Here is a 6,830-nt window from a genome sequence, read left to right as displayed (position 1 = left end):
TGTCATTTGTTGCTTTTTTGCTGTAGCTATTCTGACAGGTGTGAGATGATACCTCATTGTTATTTTAATTTCCATCTCTCTGATGATTAGTGACTTTGTGCATATGTCCACTTTGGAGAAGTGTCTATTTAGGTACTTTGCCCATTTTTTATTGGATTGTTTGTCTTCCTTTTGTATGAGTTACTTATACTTTTAAAATATATTTTAACCCTCTATCAGATGACTCATTGCCAAAATTTCTCCATACAGTAGGTTCCTCTTACATTTCATTGCTGTGCAGAAGCTTTTAATTTTGATGTAGTCCCAACTGTTTATTTTCTCCTTAATTTCCTTTGTCCTTGAAAATGTATGCATAAACATATTGCTATGAGATTTCTGAAATTTTGCTGCCTATGGTTTCTTCTAGGGTTTTTGTGGTTTTATAACTTACATTTAGGTCTTTTATCCATTTTAAGTTTATTTTTGTATGTGGTATAAGTTGATAGTTCAGTCTCATTTTTTTCTTTTTGCATGTATATGCCCATTTTTTTTCAATACCATTTATTGAAGAGACTATCTTGACTCCATTGTATATTCTTGTCTTCTTTGTCAAATATTCATTGAGAGTAATGGCTTGGATGGATTTCTGGGATCTCTGTTCTGTTCCATTGATCTATATGCCTGCTCTTGTGCCAGTACCAAGCTTTTTTATTTTGGTAGCTTTGTAGTATAACTTGAAATCGGGTATTGTAATTCGTTCTCAACATTGATGCATATATTCTGGGTCTTATTTGGTTCCAAATAAATTTTTGAAGTGTTTTTTTTCTAGGTCTGTAAAATATGCTGTTGGTATTTTAATAAGGATTGTATTGAATTTGTAGATTGCCCTGAGTAGTATGGACATTTTAATGATGTTAATTCTACTAATCCATGAAAATGGTATATTCTTCCACTTGTTTATATCTTTATCTATTTTTTTTCAATGTCCTTTACTTTTCTGAATACAAGTCTTTTACCTCCTTGGTTAAGTATATTCCTACGTATATTAAATATTTTTGTTGTTGCAATGGTAAATGGGATTGTTTGTTTGGTTTCTCTTTCTGAGAATTCAGTATTGGTGTATAAAAAAAACAGTAGATTTTTGAGTGTTTATTTTGTATCTTGCTGATTGCCAAATTTATTTATTAAATCTAGGAGTTTTTTGGAGGATTCTTTAGGGTTTTTATATGTAGAACATCATGTAATCAGTGAATAATGAGAGTTTTACTTCCTCTTTTCCAATTTGGATGCCTTTTATTTCTTTTTGTCTGATATCTGTGACTAGTACTTCCAGTGCTATGGTGAATGAGTGGTGAAAGTGGACATCCCTTTCTTATTCCTGTTCTTAGGGGAAATGATTTTAGTTTTTGTCAATTGAGTATGATGTTCACTCTAGGTTTGTCATATATAATCTTTATCATGTTGAGATATGCTCCCTCTATTCCGACTTTGCTAAGTTTTCTAATTATTAAAAATGGGTATTCTATTCTGTCAAATGCTTTTTCTGCATCTATTGATATGATAATGTGATTTTTGTCTTTCAATTTATGTGATGTATCACATTTATTAATTTGGGAATATTGTACCAGATTTACATCCCTGGAATAAATCCCACTTGAAATGGTGTATAATATTTTAAATATATTGCTGGATATGATTTGCTAATATTTTGTTGAGGATTTTACTTATTTTTACTTTTATAAATAAATCTTTATTGTTCAGATTATTACAAATGTTCCTCTTTTTTGCCCCTCTCCATTGCTCCCTTCCACCAGGTTCCCATTCTACCCTCTGCCCTTTTCCCACCCCCATTGTTCTCATCCATAGGTGCACAGTTTTTGTTCAGTCTCTTCCCACATCCTCCACTCTACTTTCCCCCAAGAATCGTCAGTCCACTCCCCTTCCACACCTCAGGTTCTATTATATTCACCAGTTAATGTTGTTCATCAGATTTTTTAATTCCTTTGATTTTTAGATTCACTTGTTGATAGTTACTTATTTGTTGTTCATAATTTTTATCTTTATCTTCTTCCTCTTCCTAAAGAACCCCCTTCAGCAATTCATATAATTATGATTTGGCTGTGATGAACTCCTTTAGCTTTGTGTGTGTGTGTGTGTGTGTGTGTGTGTGTGTGTGTGTGTGAAGTTCTTAATATGGCCTTTGATTCTGAGTGATAGCTTTGCTGGGTAGAGTAATTTTGGCTGTAGGTTCTTGCTATTCATCACCTTGAATATTTTTTGCCATTCCCATCTGGCCTGCATGGTTTCTGTTGAGAAATCAGCTGACAATCGTATGGGTGCTCCTTTATAGGTAACTACCTGCCTTTCTCTTGCTGCTTTTAATATTCTCTCTTTGTCTTTTGCTCTTGGAATTTTAATTATGATGTGACTTGGTGTGGTCCTCTTTGGTTTTTTGTTTGTTTGTTTTGTTTTGTTTAAATATATTTTATTTATTTTTTTATATAGAGGAAGGGAGAGGGATAGAGAGTCAGAAACATCGATGAGAGAGAAACACTGACCAGCTGCCTCCTGCACACCCCACACCGGAGATGTGCCCACAGCCAATCATGCCCTTGACCAGAATCAAACCTGGGACCTTTCATTCTGCAGACCGATGCTCTATCTACTGAGCCAAACCAGTTTCGGCTGTGGTCCTCTTTGGATTCCTTTTTTTTTGGGGGGAGGGGGGTTCTGTGTGCTTCCTGGACTTGTAAGTCTATTTCTTCTACCAGGTAGGTAGTTTTCTGTCACTATTTCTTCCAATAGGCTTTTGGCATCTTACTCTCTCTCTTCTTCTGAGACCCTCATAATTCTGATGTTGGTTTGCTTGAAGTTGTCCCAGAGGTTTCTTACACTATCTTCACCTTTCTGGATTCTCTTCTCTTCTTGCTTCTGTAGAAGAGTGTCCTCTGACTCTTTGTGTTCCAAATCTTTGACTTGATTCTTGCGATCTTCCATTCTGTTTTTAGGACTATAATATTTTTTATTTCAGACAATGTATTTTTTATTTCTAGTTGATCGCTTTTCATATCCTCAAAGGTCTCATTTATTTTATTGGCCTTTTCTAGGAAATTCTTGAAAAACTTTATAACTGTTGATTTGAACTCTATATCCAGTCTTTTGTTCTCCATCTCTTTTGTTTGAAATCTATTTCCTTGTCTCGGCATTTTCGCTGCTTTCCAGAGTTGGCAGGATGGCTTTGTGTATTTGGTGTCCTATCTGCCTTGGTGGGTCAGCCTCCCCAGTTACCTGAGGTAGACACTCTGGGTGCTCCCCTTTGTGGACTGCGTGTACAGCCTTGTTGTAGTTAAGTCTTGATGTTTGTTAGTATCCCTGGGAGGAATTGACCTTCAGGCCAATTGGATGTGGGTATCATCTGTGTCTACTCTAGGATGCCTACTGTATTGGTGATAGTCTTATAGAATCAGACTTGCAAAATTGCAAAAGCCTCTGTGCTCAGCTTGGATGGGCTGGAGTCTCAGGGCTGAGCTGACAGTCTTGGGTTCCCATCAGCCCTGCCCTTGTGCACCCCCCTGAGTTTCTGCCTGACCATCCTGATTCCCCATGCAAGAGTGTGGGTGGTCCAGGGGCTCACCCGGAATTGGGTTGGATCTCTGTAGTCTGGAGTTTCTGACTCCTTCCGCTATGGAGAGGTCGTGACAACCTACGCAGTCAGACCTCTCTGCTCGCACTCACTCACTTACTCATGCGCAACTGGAAACCCTGCCTTCTGCAGCTCCCAGCTCCCCCAGTCTCCCAGTCTCTTAGTTTCCAGGTGCCTTTCTCTACAGTCCTGACTCCACCTGTGTGAGCCTGGGTCCATGGGGTTTCTGCCGGGATTGGGGTTCAGTGCAATCGGGGATTTCATTTCCCTCTTGCCAGCCAGGCATTCTGCAGCACTTTCTCTCTGCACGGCGTGTCACCCTAACTCAGCGCTTTGTGGATCCCAATCTGATCCGTGAGCCTCTCTCCTTCTTTCTGGTTGTAGATTTCCCATTCTGCCAGCTTTCCTGTGTTTTTGCATGATGTCCGTTCTGAGTTTAATTGTTTTTTTTGAAATTTTTGTACAAGGTGGCAACTTAGGTGCTTACCTAGGCCGCCATCTTGATTCTCTCTTGTGAGGATTTTAGATTTTGTATTCATCAGTGATAGTGGCCTGTAATTCTCTTTCTCTGTAGTGTCTTTATCTGATTTTGGAATTAGGATAGTCCTTGCCTCATAAAAATGATTTGGAAGTGTTCCTTCCTCTTGGATTTTTTGGAATAGTTTGAGGACCATAGGTGTTAGTTTTTAAATGTTTGGTAAAACTCCCCAGTTGCTATCAAGACCCAGGCTTTTGTTTGCTGTGAGTATTTTTTTATTACTGCTTCTATTTAATCAGTTGTCATGGGCCTATTCAGGTTTTCTAATTCTTCCTGATTCAGATTTAGGAGATTCATCCACATTGCCCAGCTTGTTGGCACATAGTTGTTCATAGTATTTTCAATGTTTACTTCTCTGCTTTAATTTCTGATTTTATTTGGATCCTCTCTCTTTGTTTCTTGATGAACCTGGCTAATAGTTCATCAATATTATTTATTCTTTTGAAGAACCAGCTCTTTGTTTCATTGTTTGTTTGTTTGTTTGTTTGTTTATATTGTGTGGTATTTTTTTAGTCTCTATACAATTTGTTTCTGCTCTAATTTTATTATTTCCTTCCTTCTACTTACTCTGAGGTTTTCTTGTTGTTCTATTTATAATTTTTACATGGTAGGGTTAAATAGTTTGTAGTTAATTTGTCTTGTTTTTTGAGTTAGGCTGGTAGTGATATGAACTTCCCTCTTAAGACTGCTTTTGCTGTGTCCCGGAGATTTTGATTTGCTGTGTGTGTTCATTTTAATTTATTTCCAGGAAGTTTTCTATTTCTTTATTGATCTAATTGTTTAATAAGTGTTTAGTCTGCATGTGTTTGAATATCATGGAGTATTTTTACTATAGTTGACTTCTAATTTTATTCCACTATGATCTGAGAAAATGCTTGATATGATTTCAGTTTTCTGGAACTTGTAGAGATTTGTGTCCTAACATATGGCCTATCTTAGTGAATGTAGATCACTTCTTGATGTTATTTGATGCACACAAGTATTTAATTCAGAAGAGGTCCAGTTTATTTTTGTGAGTATGTGGGTTGCTTATTCTTTTGGTATGACATCTAGAAATCCATTCTCGAAACCAAAGTCATTCCAGCTTTCTTTACATAGCATGAACATGTATCTTTTTCTAGTCTTACAATATTAAATGTTTAAGTTACATTTAAGGTGACATTTTTCTAGGCAACATATGTGTTAAATTGTATGTGAGTTTTTTGTTTATATTTTTTGTTGTTGCTGTTGTTGTTTTTTTAATCCATTCTGACACTCAGTGCCTCTTAATTGACATGTTCAGATCACTTATATTTGATATGTTGAGTAATATAAACTTTGCTTCCTGTAATTTGCTTTTCATTTGTTATTTGTTCACTTCTCTAAACTTTTGATAGTTTAGTGGTTGCTTAAGGGTTTTGAATTTGAGTATTTCATGTATCACAGTATTTGTTCAAGTGACATTATATTACTTCTCATAGGATATAAGAACTTACAATAGTTTACTTCCATTTACTTCTCCTCTCCTGAATTTTCTGCTATTTTGTTTTCTTTTATACAATTTACTTCCATATGTGATATATCCTAACAATCAATTTCTGAGCGCTAATTTTGTATTTATTATTTAAACCTCACTTGGTTTAAATAAAAAAGTCTTACATGTTTATCCTATAGTTCCTATCTCTGGTACTCTTTATTCCCTTCTATGGATTGAGATTTCTATTTGTTATCTAATTACACATGCATTAACATGCCTCTTGAGGTTGCAGTTCCACTCATTAATAGTCTATTTGCAAATTATTAAAGTTTGTTTTCTCTGTGTCTGTCTGAGCACCTCAAAGAGCATCATGCACTCTGTGGGTGCTTTCTCATCAGATGCCACTGAGAAGAAGTCCATAAATAGACAGACATCTATTCACCTAACCTCATGGTCTCTCACATACCACCACATCACACTCCTGCTCCACTCTCAACCAGTATGTCCGTTTCTATTACAGCAGATTCTCAAATCTCAAACACACTATCACATGGCCATAGAAACACAGCATGCCCACCTCAACACATAGAGTTTTATATAGTTATTTTCATAGAAACATACACATATGGAATAGACATATGGAATACATACACACATATATTCATACAGAAAGCTGGAATGGCATATACAATGACAGAATCAAAGGGTCATCCACCAACTCATAAAATCAATCTGGTAACAGAAACTCATGGGTAGACAATCATATATAATAATCCTATATAATAAAGAGGTGATATGCAAATTGACCCTCATACAAGATGGTTACCCCCATGTGGTCAAAGATGGTTGCCACAAGATGGCCTGCAGGGGAGGGTAGCTGTGGGTGACCAGGCCTGCAGGGGAAGGCAGTTGGGGGCAACCAGCCCTTCAGGGGAGAGAGGGCAGTTGTGGAGGATCGGGCCTGAAGGGGAGGGCAGTTGGGGATAATTAGGCTGGCAGGGGAGTGTTAGGCATCCATCAGGCTTGCAGGGGAGTGTTTAGGGGCAATCAGGCCGGCAGGCAAGTTGTCGGTTGGGAGCCGCAATCCTGGATTGTGAGAGGAATGTCCAACTACCAATTTAGGCCCGATCCCACAGGGGCAATCAGACACCCCCCGAGGGGTCCCAGATTGGAGACGGTGCAAGCTGGGCTGAGGGTTTAACTCCCCACCCCCA

This window comes from Pipistrellus kuhlii, unplaced genomic scaffold (genome assembly GCF_014108245.1).
Source record: "Pipistrellus kuhlii isolate mPipKuh1 unplaced genomic scaffold, mPipKuh1.p scaffold_m20_p_38, whole genome shotgun sequence".
Lineage (NCBI taxonomy): Eukaryota > Metazoa > Chordata > Mammalia > Chiroptera > Vespertilionidae > Pipistrellus > Pipistrellus kuhlii.
This window is presented reverse-complemented; position numbering follows the sequence as displayed.